Raw genomic sequence first — 19,990 nt, forward strand, 5'->3', positions numbered from 1 at the left:
TGAGCCTGGTGGGCTTTGAGGAGTCACTATAGGATGATGACCAAGGTGAATCCCAGAGAAGCTTCACTAGGCCAACAAATCTCAGGGGTTAGGAAAACAACTTTGGTGCCTGTCTCATGTCAGTTTCCTCATCTGAAAATTGGGGATGCTACCACTACTGGGGATGATGTAAGGATTAAATGAGATAAGATGCCTTAACTGTTTAGTTTAATGCCCTACTCAGGGTGAAGGCTTTGTAAATGCCAGCTATGGATATTCTAACCAGAACGAGGAGAGCAGGATCCTACCCAGAAGAGAGGGCAGGTGGCTACATGCCTCTTCTCTCCCCCATTGGTATTGAAGACTTATGGAAATTGCTTCCTAAATCTAAGCTGATTGATTGAATAGCAACGTGAAATTCAAATACTTTTGGGGAGGAATAGTGAACCAGGATCCCTTTACTTCTTGTGGAAGGGGCATAGAGTAGGGATAGTCACCCCCAAGGCCAGAGACCTCCTGCCCAATCCTTCCTGGCTGTCTCCCCCTTGTCTCACTCTTTATGGTTAGAGTTCTATGCAGATGATTTGCACATGGCATTTCCTGTTCATGTTGCATTTTCCATGTGGACAGTTCTGCCACTCTCCTCTCTGGCTCCTATCTGGGGTAGAGAGGTGAGGATCTGGGTCTCCCTCTACTTCTTAATTTCCAGGAGAAGGGGAAGACTCCAAGACTGACTCAACTGGGCCAGACATATGCAAACACTCTATCCCTGAGAAAGTTACCATTGGGATCACCTGACTCATCTCCATTGCAGCCTGCAGCCCCTTGGCCTTTGCCAAGTTGAGGAGGGTGGGCAGACGTCCTTGGGGAAAAAGTGGATATTTAGTAGTAATTCCCTAAGGTGGAGGTACTGTCCCCCACACCCCATGAATTTCAGCATGAAGCTTTTTTCAGGTGTGCAGGGCCTGATTCTGTACTCTCCCCACCTAGGCTGCAGTTCCCTGAGGATGGAGTTTCATTTCTTGGGTCCTAATCCTCTCAGGTCTGCTGCTGACTCCTGGGGAACAAGTCCCCCTCAGAGTCTGGGCCTGAGCTTCCTCAGAAAAGGTAGATCGTGGTGGGCTGAGTGTTTGGAGATCTTTGGTCATCTTGGCATGGGTCACTGCCTCATATCTCCTCGTATAGTCAAGTAAGTGTCCAACATAGTACCTGACACTCAGGGTTGGCCAGAATGTCTGTCTTTAAGCAGTTTAGTGGTGATAATCTAGAGGTGTTCATTTGTCTTAAAACTATGTTCTCAGATCAAGTACCTTGCTTTCCTCATGTGGTATGTTTGAGGTGGCTTTGTGGAACACTGCTGGAGAGGAGAGGCTAAAGCCTCCCCCCCATTTAGGAGCCATTCCTTGACACACAGTTGAGAGAATACTTCTCAGCAATTGAGAAAGGGAGGGGGTGTCCATGAAAGGGTCACTCCCTGTGGCCTTGGAGGTCAGGGCAGGTAGACAGGCAACACATTCTAGATGAACTCTGCCCTCTGACACCTCCCTCACACCACTATCCCCTGGCTGGGTCAAAGTCCCAAAGCCAAATTTAGAAAGCTTGGACGGTGGGCATCCACAGGCTGCTCCTGTGAGACCCAGGCCCCAGGTGCTGCGCCACCCAGGCAAGCAACACCAAGGAGGAGAAGAGACAGTGAGGTGGGAACTGCTTCCATTTCTTCCACTAAGACTGCTCCTGTGACTGGAGGCACCCGGGCTGCCACAGTTAACTCCCAGTTATCTAGGCCCCAGGCTGTAACATTTAACCCTAGGTAGACTTCACCAACCGCCCTGCCCCTTTAGGGTCTCTCCTCTGGGGGCTGTGTTTTCTCTAGTGCAGGAAGCACAAAGCCACCTCCACGAATTCCACAGAACTGAAGAAACTTTCCACGGGGCTTGCGCTATGGGTCTCTGAAGTGGCTATGGGTCTCTGAAGTGGCGAAGAGGTCGATATATGCAGCTTTAGGATTAGCCCAAGCTGGGCAGGTGGGGGGGCCCGGTGAATGACGGTGAGGATGTGCGGGTCCAAATCTGAATCCACTGGGTTTTTATTCTTTCAGCCAGTGTCTGTTGAGCATGGCGCTGTGCTAGGCACTGTTTCAGGCTCAGAGTTCACAGGCCACCGTCTCAGAACACCACTGTGTGGTCGCTTTAGCTTCAGGACTCAAGAATTTTGGTTGGGGGCGGTGTAGCAAACAAAAAGTCCTTTCTCGAATCAGTTTCCTCATCTGTGTAATAGGAACAGGGACGTCTGCCCCCTTTCTCCCTGGGAACTAGAGCCCACTGAGTATGGGAAAGCGCTCTGGGAAGAGTGGACTCTGAACACTCGTCTAGTTCCAAGAGTGCTCAGCTAGGAGTACCCGGCCCCACGCGCACCTGAGCTGAGGGGCGCGGCTAAACCCTCCCTACAGGTCCTTGTAGCTTCGCGGCCGGCTGGCGAGGGATGGCGGATTTCCCCGTAAGGTGCGTCTTCAAGCCCATGCACTCCTTACAGAACGGGTGAGGTCCTCTTATTTTTTGTAAAGTTGCGAGAAAAGAGGTGAAGACCGGGCGCGCTGGAGAGCTGAGGCTTGGCCGACCTCGTCAGAGCGCGGGGAGCTAGAGGCGCATGGCTGCGGCTCCGGCCTGAGAGCCTGCGGCGTCCAAGTGGCCAAAGCTGCGTCGGGAGGGAGGCGGAGGGAGGAGGGAGGGGAGCTGAGGTGGCGCGGGGTGGGGGGGGGGGGGAGGAGGAGGAGCGTGCAGTCCGGTCCGGGTTTTGCCGGCAGCCCCTGGGCAGCGTTCAGAGCTCCTGCCCGGGCGGGCGCGCGGCGGCGGAGCCTGAGCGGCGATGTAGAGGCGGCAGCAGAGGCGGCGGCGAGAGCAGGCGCCCGAGCCGAGAGAGAAGAGCTGCCGAACCTTGTTCCCCGAAGCCGGGCCCCGCGTCCCAGCCCTGCCCAGCCCTGCGCCCAGCCCTGCGCGCCGCCTGCTGAGTCCGGGCGCCTCACGCTGCGCCCTCAGCCAGCCGCTCCGCGCTACGCTCGGGGGTGATTAGTTGCTTTTTGTTGTTTTTTAATTTGGGCCGCGGGGAGGGGGAGGAGGGGCAGGTGCTGCAGGCTCCCCCCCCTCCCCGCCTCCGGCCAGCCGCGGCGGCGTGACTCCGGCTCTGGACCCGGGCACCGCGGGCGGCGCGGCTGGAGCGGAGCGCACCGCGGCGGAGGTGCCCAGAGCGGAGCGCAGCTCCCCGCCCCGCCCCTCCCCCTCGGCCTCGCGGCGGCGGCGGCAGTGGCGGCTTGGACGACTCTGAGAGCCGGTAGGTGTCGGGCCACGGCCCTCCCCCGACCCCCCCGGAGGCCGGCCCCCTCCCCTTCCCCGCCTACCTCCCTCTCTTCCCCCGGGGCCCGGTGCGCGGCCGGGGCCGGAGTTCGCTGCAAGTCTGCGGAAAGTTTGGCGGCGCGGGCTCCCCCGAAGTTCAGGTGCGGAGAGCGAGGGACGGGAAAAGAGGGGTCCGTGTTTGGGTGTGGCGGGGGGCGCCCGTAATCTGAGCCTCGGAGCCCCGGGGGCTAGGAGCCCTAGCTCCAGTGATCGCTCAGTGGCCTCTTCTATACTCAAGCCTCCCCAAGCCGCAGTCAGCTCGGTCGCAGATCACTGAGTTCAGACAAAAAGAGGGGTTTTCGGGTCGGGGACGGCGGCTTGGGCGCCTTGGATTGGGGCAGGGGCTCTCCCTGCGGGGTACTGTCCCCTCCCCAAGTACTCGAGCTTGAGGGCACAGGGGCGGCGGGAGCCGGTGTCTTTACCTCTCGGCGCTGGGCTCGCGCTCCGTCTGCGGGGGCGGCTGATTGGAGATCTTCGGCGCGCACTCCCCCCCAACAGACCCTATTCGTAGTCCTGTCTTTTGGGGGCATCACTCACTGCTCTTAAGGTCCTAGACGACGCGCGGCTGAGTCTCCCCCTCCTTTTGGAGGGGGCGGTGGCCACTTCTACATTTCCCCTCAGGCTCCTCGCCCCCGCTGCCCGCGGGGTGTCTGGCGGGCAGATCAAGTTTGACCTTTTTTTTTTTTTCGTCAGAGTATCACCCCCGACCACCACTGCACCCCGCGGCCTCTCTCTCCCTTCCTCACTAGCCTTAGGGAGTCTTTCAGCCTGTCTCCCGAGCCCCGCGTGGCCAAGCAGCATGCAAAGCCAGGGAGGGAAAATGGGGGTGTTCTTCTAGCTGCGGAGCTGTGGGAGGTGGGTCCCAGCCGCCTGCTTCGCTGCTCTGGCCCCAAATTTACCCATGAAGTTTGGCCTCGAGCCCCCCTCCCTCTTTGCTTCCCCAGAGCGAGGGGCCGAACCGCCGTGAGAAGAATGTGTTAATTTTCTTGCTGGGGGAAGTTGTCCTCGCCCGTAATGGGCTGCTTTCCGGCGGGGAGCGCGGGGTGCGCCTGGCTTTGTTTATTTGTAGGATCCACAGAAAGTGAGTGACCCCGTTTTTTAAACGGGGGGCCGCCTCCCGGGACCTGTCAGAAGAGCTGAAGCGCCCAATGAGGTAGCAAAATCGCTTTTTGGTGCCCCCACCTCAGGAATCAGAAGGGGTCCGCGGAGTTGGGCTGGTGCCACGGGCTGCAAGGAGGAACCAGCAGATTTGGGGGTTCTGTAGGGACTCTTCCGGGAAGACCTGCTCCCTGTTGTCTCCTGCGACGGCGGTCTGAAGGGTTGGCAGCCGCGCCCTACTTTGCCCCCTGGACCCTGGGTGGTCTGAGAGTCGCGTCTTCGGATTGAAGGGGCTGAAGCGGGGGGCGGGGGGTTCTGGCGAGCCAGCCTCTTGACCTCCGCCTTTCCCTGCGCTGCAGCCGCTGTTCCGAGCCCGAGGTTTTGTGGTGGGCCAGCTGCCCCCCACCCACCCCCGCCTCCCCGCGTTTGCGCAGGAAGCGCTGGGGAGGGGGCGTGTGCGTTCGTTCGGCCCTCGCCCCCGCCGGAGCCGCCCCAGGGCGGCCGGCAAACAGAGTCCCTTTCAAGTTTTCCGCTGGGGCCGCCTGGCGGGGGCTGCGTGCGCGGTCGCTGCGGACTTGTTTGGAGCGCTATTTGAACGCCCGGCGCCACCTCAGCTGCCCCGGCCCGCGGGGGCGGGAGGCGGGGGCCGGGGGAAGGCTCTTCATGCAAGTGAGAGCATTTCAATTAGATGGTTTTAGGGGGCGTACTGGCCGAAGCTTGCCCTAATCCCCCTCCCGAAAGACCCCCCCACCCACCCCGTACCCTAGGTGCCTACCGTCTTAGGAAACCAGGGACTGAGACCAGAAGCCGCCTCCCAAACACCTTTTTGAGAGCGATGCGGGGAGACTGAGGCCCGCGTTACCTACTACTGCGTGGTGTTGATTTAGCAGTTTCCCTGGATGAGACTCAAGCAAGAGCTGGCGGGGTCGGGCGGGAGGGGGGTGGATAGTGGCCCGCTCTGCAGCTGTCACCCCCTTCCCAGAACGGAAATTGTCCTCTCTCCTTGGGGAGGAGGGAGAGGGGGTGATTTTTGCCCTGGGAAGGGGTGGGAACAGCTGAGGGAGGTTGGCCTCTGAGTTCTCAGTCCTGGGGCCCTTGGTAGAAGCCCACCCCTCCCACACCCCCACCTCCAATCTTGGCAGGAACTGGGGCTCTCCCAGGGAAGCAAGAGCTAGCCTTGAGCCTCCCTCTCCCATGCCACCTCCCTTTCGTAGGTGGGGGGAGAGGTTCCTCTGCAGAAGACAGACCCTTGGCTTACTGGCTGTCCGTTGGCGCCTTATTTATGTGTGTATTTGGGCCCGGCTGTTTTCCCGGCTCAGCAGGTGACCCTGGCCGGGGCCTCCTATCTCTCCCCCGACAGAGCCTGTTGACTTACCCGTGGGCCAGCAGCCTCGTCTTTATCACGTGAGGCCTGGAATGTCCACCCGGCAGGGCTGGGCTGGGTGGGGGAAGGGGAGGATTCTGCATCCAGGGCCCAGACCAGATTAAGCCTGTGTTCTGTGGGTTCCTACTGTGACCCTCAGCTCTTGCTGCCTCTTTTCAGCTTCTACCCATTTGGCAAATGAGAAGCTGAGGCTCATAGGATTGGGGGGCAGGCAGGTTCCATCTGGATAAAGAAACAAGTCTATGGGAATTAAATGCCCTGCTTTCTTTGGGACCTTACCTACTTACTTATTCATGGGACAGTAGAATGGAGATTGGGGGGTCTCTCTGGGAGGGAGGGGTGTAGGCTGGGCCGGGGTCAGCTGACTTTCCAGGGTAAAGGATAGGGTGGAGGGATGCTGGGATGCTGATGAGCCAGACTCTGGCCTACTTTCTTAGATCCCCTGTCTTTTTGGGGTGACCATGAAGTCAAAGCCAGCTGCCCAGCTTGGTGTTCTGAAACATGTCTCAATTGGCCAAGGATGGGGCGGGGCTCACTTATCATTACTGTTGTTATTATTATTGCTACCCTTTATATGTGGTTCAGTTCTTCATTCATTGGCCCACTGTGTATTTATTGAGGACCTACTATGTGTCAAGCCCCACCCTCTGGGCTTGCAGAAATGAATCATTGACTCTACCCCCCACTGCCCTGGAGGTAGGCCCAGGGCTGAAACTCTGCCCTGTTTACCTGCCCCCTGGGCCCCTGAATGGAGCTTTCCCCTTTTCTATCTGCGGCTCTCCCTCTCTTACCCCCCCCCCACCACCACCTGGTCCCATCCTAGCCTCTGCGTATGGTTGTAGGGTGTGCGTGTGTGTGTGAAGTGCCCTTGATTAAGTGTATTAATAGTTAAACTCTCACTCATAGCTGAAACTCACCAGACCACAAAAAGCCTCCCCAGTTACTCACGCGCTACTGCCCAACAAGAATATCCCACTCAAGTTTTTTCTTTTTTGCTTTCTCTTACTTCCCCCTTTATTCCCCCCAACTTTGAGCCCACCTCCCAGGCTGCAGGCAGTGAGAAAGGACTGCCCCCTCAAGGACCCAGGAATCTCCAACCATTCCACCTACCCTCTAAAGCCAAAGACAGTCAGCTGCTCAGTGAGGCTGTGTAGGTCTGGTCTGTTGGTATGGGATGCGGGAATCTGGGCAATGTGTGTGCTAATGACTCAAGATGGATATATCTGTGACTATGTGTGTTGAATGTGTGTCTGTTTATCTTGGGGTGTTGGGAGTCTGAGCCTGTGTGTATTTGATTCAGGACGTGTGTTTATAGATCTAAAAGTTGTGTCTGTATCGCATATATATATACCTGTGTGTTGTGAGCCTAAGAGTCTATATCTGAAAGTTGAGTCAGTCTCTGTAAATCTAGGAACGTGTATATTCTAAGTTGTGTGGGCCTAGAATTTCGGAGAGGGTGTGTTCATGATTTGTGTATATCTGTGTGTTTTATATACGCTTGTAAATTGGGGACTGTATCACTCCTTGGGTGGTACTGAATTGGGAAAGCGTGTGTGACTCTGGGAGTGGGCATGTCTGAGCTATGCTAACAGTGGTCTATGTCTTTGGTAGCTGGTGTCTGTGTTCCTTGCTCTTTCTGTATCTCTGTCTGCCCATCTGTTTTTCTGAGTCTTTCCCTCCCTAGTTGAGGCCCTGAGTCTGTGAACGTGTGTGGTGTTGAACCTCTCCCACCCGGTCCTTCTCCTCCCCTACCCTCCCCAGCAGTAACTGGGCAGCCTCCCCGTCTGCCTGCCTGCTGGGAGTTTGGAAGCCATGGAGGGAGACAGGCTGGGGCCGGGGTGACAGCGCGTATCCACGGCAATGGCAGCCTGTGATTATGGGAATAAAAGGATTTTAAGGTCATGGGTGTATTTTTTTGTTTTGTTTTGTGTTTTTCCCCTCTTTGGTGGAGCCACTGGCAACAAAGGGCCATTGCTGTGTGTCTGCAGGTTGGGAGCCTGTCCCCATGCAAGTGAACATGGATCTGTGGGCCTTTCCTGGGAGCATGAACACATGTGTATATATGCATGAGTGGAGCCTGTGAGAACGTGTGTTCCTCTCTGCCTGCTCCCGGTGATAGAGTGCATAGGGCTGTTCTCTGGGGAAGAATTCTCAGGAAAACTTGATTTTGGGCATTTCATGCAGCTGGAACCCTGCAATCCTGTGTGTGCTGAAGAGTGGTCTGGCCCCAATCTTTGCCTACCTGTCTCCTTCTTCCCACCCCACTCCCTATAGGGTGTCTCTGGCCAGAGACTGGCTCAGCCCAGTCACCTGGGCCAGGCCACATCTCAGGGTGTCAGTGCCCCTGGCCCTGCTCCAGCCCCTGTAATTGCATTCTGCCGCCTAATCCCCCGCCAGCTCAATTAGATCGCAAATTCTTCTTCATTTCCTGCCTCTGATGCTGGCCTCCCTCTGGGCTCACAGGGCCTGGGAGGGAGGGAGGGGATCTTGCCCCCTCTTCCGCCTGCACTGGGGGCTCTGGAGGTGGGGTGTGATTAGTTCCTGGCACACCGGCCCTCGGGTGCTGGTTGCAGCCCTGGGAGCCAACAGGACAGGGCTTTGCTGAGCCCTTATAGACCAGCCTCCGTAGCCCTGTGCTAGGGGGAGGGGCTTGTGTTGTCTGGTACCTGGACTCTGAGTGGACCAGGCAGGTCACTCTGGCCAAGCCCCTAAACAGTATCTTCACTGTTGATCCCCACAGGCTCTGCCTATCTCCTTATTCCCAGAGGACTTGCTGACCACCCCTTGGTCTAGCAGTTGTGACTTTGTTTTTGACCTTTTCCTGGTGGCTCCCCCGCTACTGGCCCCTCCTAACTCCCAGCCTCGACCTCACCCAAACAGGTATATTTGACCACTGGCTCAGGAGTCAGACCTGGTTCCAAATCCTGGCTATGTCACTGCCAAGCTGGATATATGTATGACCTTTGGTCCATATATGTTCTGTGATCCTCAGTTTCCTTATCCCTGAAATGGGAGTGTAAGAGTGCCTGACTCACAAGGCTATTTTCACATGGACACAGGGATGGCTGTGCAGTGCCCACCATCAGTGGCTAGCCCACAGTCAGCATTCAATAGAAGTTGGCTTTTATGGTGATGAGGACTTCCTGTCCCCCACATGGCTCATGGTTAGCGTTTCTGTCTTTATTCTGCTAGTTGCCAGGTGTATGACCTTGGGTACTCTGGCTGTCTGGGTTTCTCTTCCCCATTTGTGAGATGGGACCCACGATGGGCCTGACCTCACAGGATTACCTGCATGCTTGGCCCTAGCCCCCTCTGCAGGTTTTCAAAGTGTTACTTGTACTCTTATTTCTTTTCCTCACACCAAGCCTGGGGTGGGGTGGGGCGGGTGAAGACACAGGCTCGGGGACAGGGGGACTGGCCAAGGTCATGAGGTTGATGGTGGGGCGGGGGGAGAGAGGCGGCGGTGGGAGGGCTGGGGGATGACCCACTGGCTTGCTTGCCCGTTGACTGGCTGGCTCAGCTGAGCTGTGAGGCATGGCCTTCCCTCCCGCTGATCTCTGTGGAAAGTGGTGGAGCGGCTGATTTTTTTTTTTTTTTTTTTTTCTGTGAAGGGGAAGCTGGATGTCTACCCCCTCCTTCCCCAGGAGGTGCCTGTGGCAGTGGCTGTGCTGACAGGCCTCCTGGCCTTCTGACTAGGGTGGCTGGCAGCTCTGGAGGGCTGGCTGTGCACAGATCAGCCGGAGGGAAGAGAGAACCGCAAAGGTCCCCTGCCCTCACTAATCCCCTGGGCCCCTCCCACCCTCAGCCTGTCCTCCGTCTGGATGGAAAGACAGAAAGCAGCCAGGCAGGAGGAGAGCTGGGGGAGGCTGGCTGGGCTCCGGAGGTGGTAGAGGGGGACTGGGGAGGGGGGGTGGTCTGCTCCAGGGTCCCTGTATCTCCCTGGCTAGTCTCCTTATTTCTATGACCTCTGTCATTCATTGGCCTAAGGTCTTTAATATTTCATGGCCTTCGGAGCCAGCCCCCTGCCCCAGCCCACAGGCCCCCTTTGTCTGCCTGCTGCCCGCCCTGGGGTATCCCTGTCACTGAATTGCTGAATTACTGACCTCGGGGCTGTCTGTGCCTCCCCCCCCAGCCCTGATACCATCCGTATCCCTCTTGACCTGCCCCCCCAAACACACACCTCTGTCACAACTCATCTCTCCTGCGGGTCCTCTCCTCCTCTCTCACATCTCTGACCGTCCCTCTGCCCTTTCCCTCCATTTTTCTCTTTTTGTTGGCCTGCTCCTCCCCAGCAGGACAGAAACAGTGGCAACTGGTGTGCCTGGCCGCCCTCCCCAACCCTGTCCACCCCTTCCTGCCCCCATCCCCCCAGCTGTGCTGGCCGTGAGAGCTGGTTTTATTTATTTTTCTGTTTGTTTGGGAAGAGGGCAGGGGCAGTTCTGGGCCCTGGCTGCTGCGCTCTGCCTAGAGCAGCGGGCAGGCGGGCCGCACTGGCCTCCCAGGAATGTGGCTGGGACGCCCCGCGCTATATTTACTTCCCTCCAGCTGCTGGCCCCAGCAGGGCAGAGCCAGGCCTGCCCGGTGGCCCCGGGGGAGCCCTGTGCCCACCCTCCCCTGTCCGGCAGACCCCACTTGGCCCTTGGGCCTACTGTTCCCTCCCTTCACCGTGACCTCCCCTGACCTCCTCGGACTCGCCTGGTCTGCCAGCAGGAACGCTCATGTGCCATGCCGGGACAAGCATAAAGTGCAGGCGCAGTAGCCTGCCCCATGTGGGACTGCAAGCACCTGGCAGCCCCCACATCCCCACCTAGGGGCCTAGCCTAGGCCTGTAATCTGGTGGCCAGAACTATGCAAAGCATCTTTTCGGGCCTCTCCCCACTGGCCTGGTCCTTGCTCTTGCCACAGTCCCCTCAGCTCTGCTGTGATCACTGGCCAGAGTGGGGTGGGCTAGGGTGGGAGGCCTGAGCCAGCGTCAGCAGTTGTGTTCCCTTCACTGCCGTCTCGCTTCCCACCTCACCTGCTGGCCCTCCCAGCTTTCATGTGTAGACATGTATTAATGTGCATGGTTAAAAGCTTGCTATACATGTGCAGCACCCATGAACACATGTTGGAGTAGACCTTCCGTGGAGGCAGGGCCATGCTCCTAACCATCGAGTCCCTTGATCATCAGATGCTAATGGGAGGCTACTGGGCTTGCTCCTTGCCAGCCTTGCAACGGGATGTGGCAGTGATTCCTTCCTGTCCTCTCAGTGTCTGGCACCAGTTAAGTGTTTGAAGAGCTTTAGCTGCTGCTCTAATCACTTGCTGTCTCCCAGTTATTACTATGATAATCATAGTAGGTCTTAACAATGGTGATGACAATGGCTAACCCGTTCCAGCCCCTGACTGAGGGCAGGCACTGTGTGGACGGCTTTCTAGCCTTCACTTCATTCTTTCCTCACAGTAGGCCAGTGATGTAGGTGCCATTAGCTTCCCCATATACAGATGAGGAAACTGAGGCTGGAGCGTTTGGGACTTGACACTCCTGCAAATGGGATTGGGTCCTGGCAGAGCCCTTGATGGGCCATGAACACCACAAGGACAGCCAAGGTTGGGCTGTGCATGGCAGTCCATACTGCCTAGCACACAGCAGGCACTCCGTCAATGCCTGCGGGGTACAGGCCTTGCTCTCTTTCCTTCTTGAGTCCCCCAGATCCCTGGCAAGGGACCTGGCACTTGTTGGGCAGATGGGCTGATTGGCTAGTTGGGTGAATGAAAGAATGAATCAATGAATGAGCAGGTGATTGGCTGTGGAATTGAGTGCTCTCAAGGGACACCAGGAGGGGGAGATGTACTTATGTTGGTGAGGAGACTGTTTAGGGGAGACCCATTGGCCCTGCAGAGGATTCTAGGAAGCAAGGTTGAGGGGCGGGACTGAGAGATGCATCCAGAGACCAGTAGGCTACCAAGGCTGAGCCCTTGGGGCAGGTCATGTCATCTTCTCCCTCCAACCTCAGTTTTTCCATCTATCAAATGGGCTTGGGAACCTTGCCCCGGCTGGCTGGCTGCCAGCTGGCCTGGGTTGGGGCTGGCCTGGGAGCCTGAGAGGTGAGGGACTGTGGTGGGAAGGAGGAAGCAGTGGGTGGTGAAGACTGGAAGATGAAGCGTGGAGCTTGGCTTGGAACCTGAGAAGCAGGGAGACCAGCCCTGACCTGACACCCCTCCTCCCTCTGATCTCCAGGGTGGGGGCACAAGCTGACAAAGCCCTACCTACCTGCTTGCACTCTGGCGAGGTCTGGGCCTCCTGACAGCTGCAGCGTCCGTGGCTGTGTTTGCCACAAGGTGGTGGCCTGTCCTCCAAGACTAGACCAGCTTGATCCCCATAACCTCTTGCCCTGCCCCACAGCCTCATGTCCAGTTCCTGGTGACCCTGATGGGAGAGCCCAGCTCCTTTCCTGCCTGACCCGCCTCCCCCAAAGCTCGATAGAAATTGCTTAGCTGGGCCTCCAGCAGCAGGTAGGAGTGGACTTGGCCCCCTTTCTTCTGGTGGTGTCCGATCTCGGTGGCCTGGAATCTTAAGTCACAGAAGTCTAGAATCATAGAATGCTTGGAGCTGAGGGATTCTTGTCAGGATTCTTGTCGCGTTGAGAGTCTAGAATCACAGAACCGTGGGCTCTGCTGCTGGAAGGAAGCGTGAATGGTCATGTTTCAATCTTGTTCGATGCTAAGAACATTGAGAATCTGAGAGGAGGGGCTTCCCTGTGGTGCCCGCCAGTGACATGAAACCCAGTTCTGCCTCTGGTCTGCCCTTCTCTGGAAATAAACCACGCCAGCACGGGGAGTGGGCTGTGTGGGCCCAGGCAGGCAGTGAGGGGACGCAGCTAGCCTGCGGGCACGGGAGGGGTCCTCACGGCAGTGCCCGCCCGCCCGCTGCCCACGCTTCCCCAGGCACCAGTGTGAGGAGGAAACGCAGGCTGTTGCTTCCAGCGACAGCCGGCAGGGCCGGGCGGCTTCCCAGCTCCCCCTCTGATTCACGGCCGCCTGCAGCTCCCCCCTCCCCTGGGGGCCTCTGCAGCCCCATCTGTGCAATGGGGAGAGGAGGCTTCACCCCACAGTCTAGTCACAAAGACAGTACAGTTGCGATTCTTTTAAAGCCCACCCTAACGCTTTGGGAGAGTTGGGCCAGTGGTCCTGAATAGTCAGCTGGGCATTTGGCCCCAGAACACTGAGAAATTCTGTTTGGAGTCACCCTGATGCCTGAGAAGCTTGGGAGGGCTGCATTGGTTCCTGGGGTAGAAAGTGTACCAGGTGGGAAACAATAGAGAAGGGCCCTGCCGCCAGGGCCATTCTTCCCATTCAGGAAGAGCCTGGATGGGAGCTGGGCTCGCTCCTGATCTCGGTATACCCATCTGCAAAATGGAGCGTGTCATTCCATGTGGCCATTCCTTCATTGTCTACTCAGTGCCTGGACATGTGCTGGGTCCTGGGGATGCTGAGGCAAGTGGGAGGATGGTAGGGAGAGGAGGGGTGTCCTTGGCGGTGGGGTGGGAGTATGATTTGGCTGAAGAGGTGACTCTGGGAGAAGGAATGAGGTTGGGGGTGCACATAAGGGGCTGACCGGCGAGGCCAGTGTCCAGCGGAAAATCCCAGCTGTTCTCAGGAAGTGTTTCCTCCACTGGTCCCCAGGGAGGGAGGCAAGGCAAGCAGGAAGGAGGAGAGTTGGGGGCAAACGAGGCCCCCAGCCAGTCCGATGGTGGCGTCCCAGGCCTGGCAGCTGGGCGGGTGTACCCCTCACACTGCAGGAGGGCTGGAACGCAGCCCCTCAAGCTCTGGGGCTGGGCCTGTGGTGGGGGGCCTGGGCTTTCAGGAGGGGCCGGGCCATAGTCCAGATTTCAAAGCCTTCCCCAGAGGCCTTGCGGTGCCCTCCGCCCTGTCCTGAGCTGCCGCCGCGGGGGTGGCAGATGCTGTTTCATCGGCTGAGACGAGTGGGAGGCCTCCGGAAGGTCCTCCTGGGAGGTTCCGGCGGGGGGGCAGCGGGGGCGTCGGCAGCTGCCGCCTAGCTAAGGCTGGTTCATGGTGGCCTCCCAAGTCCCTCAGTTCCCCCAGGCCTGGGGATGGAGCACTGAGACTGATTCCTCCTGCTTTCACTCCCCCTACTGCCCACCAGGCTTCTTGGCTCTGGCCCCCCTCCCGTCCCTGGCTGTGTCTGCAGAGCCCCCCGGGGAAGGCAGGGGAGGAGGCGCAGCGGGCTCAGAACAGCGGGTGCCCGCGCAGCCAAGTATTTGCGCGAGCTGTCAGAGACAGACAGGCATGTAGGGAATTCGGTGCGTGTGGGGCTGGGGGAAGCAGCCGGGTGGGCAGGCAGGCAGGAGGGGGAAGCTGGGGCTGCCTCCCCCGCCTGTTGAACCCTGCAGAGACCACCGTTCTCCCAGCCCAGGCCAGAAGGTGCATCCGGCACCTCCTTCCTGTCTGTACCAGTGCAGGGGACAAGAGGGACTGGGTGGGACCCTGGCTGATGACGGGGCTGACACTGGGGAAGGGGTGCCCTGCTGAAGGCCAGAGCCTGGGAGAGGCTGTCCGGTGCAGTGTGGAGCTGGGCAGGAATCTGGGTTGTGCCCAACTGTGGCCTCCAGGAAATAGCAGCTGTCATGCTCCCGCGTCTCCCCCCTCCCCAAGCCTGGCACAACTTGTTTCCTGGCCAGGGTCCGGCTGGGGCAGATTGGAGGAGCCTGGTATTGCCCAGTCTGGGCAAAGAACAAGCAGGATGAAGGGGACCATGTTTATAAGCCTAAAGGTACTTGGGGATGCTGGCGAGAGCTTCCCCTGGTATTCTTTTGCTGAAGCAGGCTGGAGTCATTTTGAAGGAGGGGACTTCAGCCCTTAGCTCCCTGGACAAAGACCCCAATTTAGTCACTTGCATCTTCTCTCCGATAAGGCCTATTAGGGCAGGTCAGGGCCTAGAGCTGAGTAATACTTCATGTTTCATAGCTGAGAGCCCAGAGAGAGGGATACACTGGCCTAGGCTCACACAGCGGGTTCTCCAGCCTTCTCCCTACCCTCATGTCAGTGGGGTCAATGAAGAGGTGAACATTGGGGGTTTGCTGGGGTGGGGGCCTATATTTAGTTCAGTCCTGCAGAGCCATGGGGCCCCTGGGAGCAGCTGTTGGGGGGGTGCAGACAGAGGCCTTGAGCTCCATTTAGTCTGGACAGAAATATCCTCCCCCCACCCACCCACCCACTGGCTGGGCGGCCAGGCTGCGGGCTTGTCCCCTGAGGGGCAGCTTGCCTGGGCCTGGCGGCCGGCGGGACAGGCAAGATGACCCGATAGGCTTTTCCCAGCTCAGGTTTCGATGAAACAGGAACCGGAGCCGTAGCCTGGGCTGTGGGGGCCAGGGCCGCTGAAGCTGGGGGGCCAGGACTGCCTTCCTCCTGCTCACCCCTGCTCCCTACCATGCAGCCTCCCCTTCTCAGAGGCCTGGGGAAGCAGCAGGTTATTTATCAAGCGGCCTCCCTGCCGCGTCTGCCCGCGCCTGCCTCCCTCCCACCCCCCCAGCCCCCAGCGCTGGCGGCCATGAGCCCAGCAGAGCAGGGTGAGCTGGGCGGGCTGGCGGCAGGATGAGCTCAGGAGATGTGAGTCACCCCATCCCCAGCAGCCCCACGAGGCCCTGCGGCCTGGCAGGCAGCGCGTACTCACGCACATCCCACGCGGCACACCCAGGGGCACACGCTTGGGACAAACAGTCACTCAGCACACGACTCAGCACACATTGCTGACACTCACGGGCAGGGCCCAGTCACAGTCGTTGTGGACACTCGCTGTCACACTCACAGCCCCAGCCTCTGGCGCACACACACAACACATGCTGACACATACAAGCCGACGAATGGACAAACACAGTCACACATGGACCCCATACACGACTCCAGTAAGGCGCTGGTACGTGTGCTCCGTCCTGTCACAGGCTCAGGCCGTTGTTCTCCGGCCACAGCTCTCACCCAGATGGTGCGAAGAGTTGGGCACAGGGCATTGACCCCATGGAGCCTGGTGTGCACACAGGCTCGCTCCCAACAAGGCTGGGGCTCCATCCACTGAAAGGCCCCTGTGTAGGCTCACACAAAGGAGACCCACCCTCGGCCGTGTAGAGTCAGCTGAATTCTGCAGGGTGGGCATGGGAAGGGAGATGTTTCCCCACCCCTAGGGAAGGAAGCCCCAGTCACAGGCATGGAAGTGTTGAACTCACTTGCCCTCCAGTATGGGGAACTCTAGCCCAGGCAGAGCCGGTTGGGGGTTGATGGGGAAGGGATGGGGGAGCTCGGTAGAGGAAAGGCTGGAGAAGGAAAGCCATGGAGAATCGATTTTCCTGGGAGCGCCAAGTGGCCAGCTGCTCCCCCGACTCGGAGAGCGGGGTCCTTGAGAGATTGCAGGGTGCCAGAGATGGGAGGAATGAGACTCCCTTGATCTAGTGGGCTGAGTGCCCTCAGGAGTCTGTCAGCCCACCCTCCCTGGTCACCCCAGCCTCCTGCCTTACAGCCAGCACACTAAGACTCAGAATTCAGACTTAGCCCCTGATTTTTAGTCCCTGGCCTGAGTACAAGGAAGGGCTGGGCTGCTGGGTTAGGGGGATGCCCTCAGGGAGCCTCTGTGCTTCTGCTGCCCGTTGGGGCTGGCGCTTGCCTTCCCTGAGTGAGCAGAACTGGGGGCATAACCCATATTTCACACACAGAAAAAGGCATCCTTTTTCAGATGAGAGAATTGAGTCCAATGAAAATGGCTTCATTGCTCATGAAGGACTTTGGACACAGTCTCCTAACACTCAGAGGGCAGCTCATTCTGGTCCCACAGGATTGAGACAGCCTAACAGAAGTCAAGGGGGCAGATGAACGCTGGCCCATGTTGGCTCCCACCTCCTGGCCACATAGGTCTCCCCCATAAAGGCCTGGTTAGTGGCTGGGGAGAAGAGAGGACCAGGCAACCTAAAGAAAACAAACAGCAGTGGCCAGTCAGGAGAACTGGATGTCCCCCGAGCCATCAGTTCTAGAATTGGACAGGCCTGGGCTCCACACCAGGTTTGGTTACTGCCTGCTGTGTAATCATGACCTGGTTTGCCAACCTCTCTGACTTCACTTTAGCCATCTGTAAAATGGGTATGAGCCTTGTCTCTGTCTTAAAACTGCAAGACCTGAAGTAGATGGTGGGGTGTGGTTCGCACCATGTCACACTTGGATCTCCAGGTGAGTCCAGCCCTCCTCTCCACCTGTTGGCTCCACCAAAGCTGGCATTTTTCTGAGTGGTACCCCACACCAAAGACTCCTTAATTAGAATGTCGTGGATTTAGCCTTCTCTAGGGCTGTTCTTAGATGGGAATGATGGGGTGTGGGATTGAGGAAGCTTGGGAGGGGAATGGTTGGGAATGGATGGGACCCAGGACAGAGGAACTTGGAGTTCTTGGGTGCACACTCCTGGGGGCTTCACAGTATGGTTAGATACACAGAAAGCCAACCATGGTTCTCAGATTTTTTTTCTATCCCCTAACCCCCAACAGATAGCAAAGCCACAAGTTAGACTCAGGCAGGGATTTCCAGGTAGCTGATGTGGCCTTTGCAGGGCAGTGAAGGGCTTGGAATACACCTATGGAAGGGCTGTTGGGACTGTGGGAGCTTGAAGAAGCGTGGACATGGAGCAGGCCAGGCTAGGGTGGGGAGGGGACAAAGAAATAGGAGGAAGGGTTGGTAAGAAGCAGAGGTGGGCTCTTCCTGTGGTCAGAAAAGCGCAGCTAAGTACTGCCCTCGCTGTAGCCCTCAGACCCCTTTCATGTGCGCACCTCCCCAGGTTCCTGCAGGTAAGAGGGCAGGACAGGGGATGTTCTACTTGAGCCTGGGGAAACTGAGACATAAGCGATTGGCTCAGACTCAAACAGTGGCAGAACTGGGGCCACACAGCCTGGGTTACCCAACATCCTTGGCTCGAGCAGTGCTTTCACTCATTCTGGTGTTGGCTGAGGATGATGGTAAAAATAACCACACAGCCCTCATTTATTGAGCACCTATGCATGTTGGCCCTGCACTGAGAACCTCACATTCATCCTGTCTAGGACCCTGGTGGGGGTGGGGCTATTATGGTGGGCATTTCACAGATCAGGGAGTGGGCCCAGCAAGGTCAAGCCATTTGTCTGAGGTCTAGCTTGAGGCTGCCGAGTGGGAGGGGAACCCTGGCTCCAAACCCCATGTAGACCTGTGCCTCAGGGGGGCTCCTACCCATCTCCCATAATTAACACAATGAAGAATATTCCTAGTTGGGCCAGCCCCCTCCCCACCTAGGCACTGCCCCATGACTCTTCTAGGGCCGTCTGTTACCTTGGACCCAAGAACCTTGGGACTGCTGATCCCGTAAGCCCAGGGAAGGTAAGCCCTGTTCCCCTTGGCCTCTGCGGAGACATGATTCACTGGGTGTCGGGTAGGAGTCAAGGCGTGGCCCAGGGAGCAGATTGAGTCTCCCTAGGGTTGCAGGGATCTTCTTGCAGACTTCTGAGAAGGTCAATTGCTAGGCTCGTGAGAGCTGCTTAGGGCCTGGTCAGCATCATACACCTCTCCCATCCCTACCCTCCCACCTCCCTGGGGATGCCTTTCTCCTCTCTGGGGAGCCCTGCAGGGAGAAGTTAAGAAAGTGCCCTTGAGCTGGAGCTATCCTCCTCTTCTGTGCACAGGGGTGACAGTGATCACCCCAACCCGATCAGTGTACTGTACTGGTTAGCTAAAGAGAGCACCAGGCACAGCGTGGCCCTGGGGCAGGTCTCACTAAAGGTCACCGAGTTGGGTTTGTTTTGCTGGAAGTTGGTGCTGGCCTGAAATGGAGGGGCAGAAAGTCTGGGTTTGGGGCCCTGTGCCATGTGGCAAGTTACTTCCCCTTTCTGGTCTCAGTTTCTGCATCTCTGAAATGACTGAGAGTCTGCCGAGCACATGCTCTGAGACAGAGGTAAGCCACAGTTAGACAGCCACACTCATAAACTCTGCAGCTGGTCTCCGGGTCCCCCAGGCCCAGGGCTCCTGCAGACCTTGTGTCAGCAGGGATTTCAGCGGGGAGCAAGGTGGGCTCTAGAGATGGGCCACTTCTACCATCCATAACTTGAGTGAATTTTAACTCAGTTCTGAGCCTCAGTGTTCTCATCTGTGAAATGGGAAGGCCATGGTGCCTACCTCTTTGGGCTTCTGGGAGAATAGAAGAGGGTGTGGACAGAGCACCTGGCACAGACTCCATCAGTGTGGCCCCCGCCCCCACCTCTGCCTGCTGTCCTGGTTGCTGCCCCTCCCAGTCTTGGTCTCCGGGCTTCTGGGAAGGCGACAGTGCCAGTCTGCTGGCTCAGCCGGCTTGGCCACTGACCTTCAGAGCACCCAGGCTGTCAAGGCCGCCTGACTGCACTGCCTGCCGGGCGGGTGGGGGGAGTGCCAGCCAGCTCCTTGCCTGACGCTACCCGCCCCTGCTCCCACTCTCCTCTCCCTCTCTGCGCCTGTGTGTGAGCTAATTAATCTCAGCCCCTTTGGGAAATTAGAACGCCGCAGTTGTGGCCTCCTCAGCCTCGCAGTGCCTGTGCTGCTACTGGGCCCTGCCAAGACCCACTGTGGTTTGGGGGCACAGGGTGGGGGGTGGGGGCAGCAGGATGAGCTGGGTAGGCATGGGTGTCCCTGAGCCCTCCACTGCCTGGCTTGCAGGGGTAGCGGGGCTCTGGTTTCTTGGCCCCCTCCCCTTCCATTCAGCACCCATAAGGATACCAGACCATCGCCCTGCCGGGGTTAAACCCAACCTCCAGTCTCTGACTTCTTCCTGGGGCCAGTATGGCCACCCCCTGGTATGGTCACATTCCATCACTGCGGGGTCGTCTTGCCCGCCCAGCTCAGGCTGATGGTGACAGATGTAATTATGGAATTTTGCTTGGGAAATTAATTTGAAAAAGTTAATTAATTGGCGGTTCCGGAGGTGGCGGGCTCCACGCCCAGCTGGTCCTGCTGACGTCAGTGCTGACCCGCCTGAGGTGGGCAGGCCGGGGAGAGGGACCCCGGTGACCTGGCTGGGCAGACCAGTATCCTGGCTCAGGGGGGACACCTGGGAAGTGGGTGTCACCTGGACCTGCTAAGAGGCACTCTGAAATATGAGAACTCAGCCACT

General features: G+C 58.0%; 1 protein-coding gene across 8 annotated transcripts in view; it reads left to right on the forward strand.

Annotated features, from left to right (window-relative positions):
- Positions 1 to 1,559: 1,559 nt before the first annotated feature.
- Positions 1,560 to 19,990, forward strand: part of CXXC5 (CXXC finger protein 5) — a 35,428-nt gene continuing 16,997 nt past the window's right edge. For 2 of the 8 annotated variants that reach the window (XM_042250954.1, XM_042250955.1), the window contains exon 1: positions 10,404 to 18,231. The gene's annotated coding sequence lies outside the window, so the exon portion shown is untranslated. Of the gene's footprint in view, positions 2,517 to 2,798; positions 3,307 to 3,379; positions 4,522 to 5,305; positions 7,001 to 10,403; positions 18,232 to 19,990 lie in introns of those variants that run through there. The other 6 variants (XM_042250956.1, XM_060415837.1, XM_027970302.3 and 3 more) reach the window with 6 other exon arrangements.

The sequence above is a fragment of the Ovis aries genome, chromosome 5, assembly GCF_016772045.2.
Source record: "Ovis aries strain OAR_USU_Benz2616 breed Rambouillet chromosome 5, ARS-UI_Ramb_v3.0, whole genome shotgun sequence".
Classification (NCBI taxonomy): domain Eukaryota; kingdom Metazoa; phylum Chordata; class Mammalia; order Artiodactyla; family Bovidae; genus Ovis; species Ovis aries.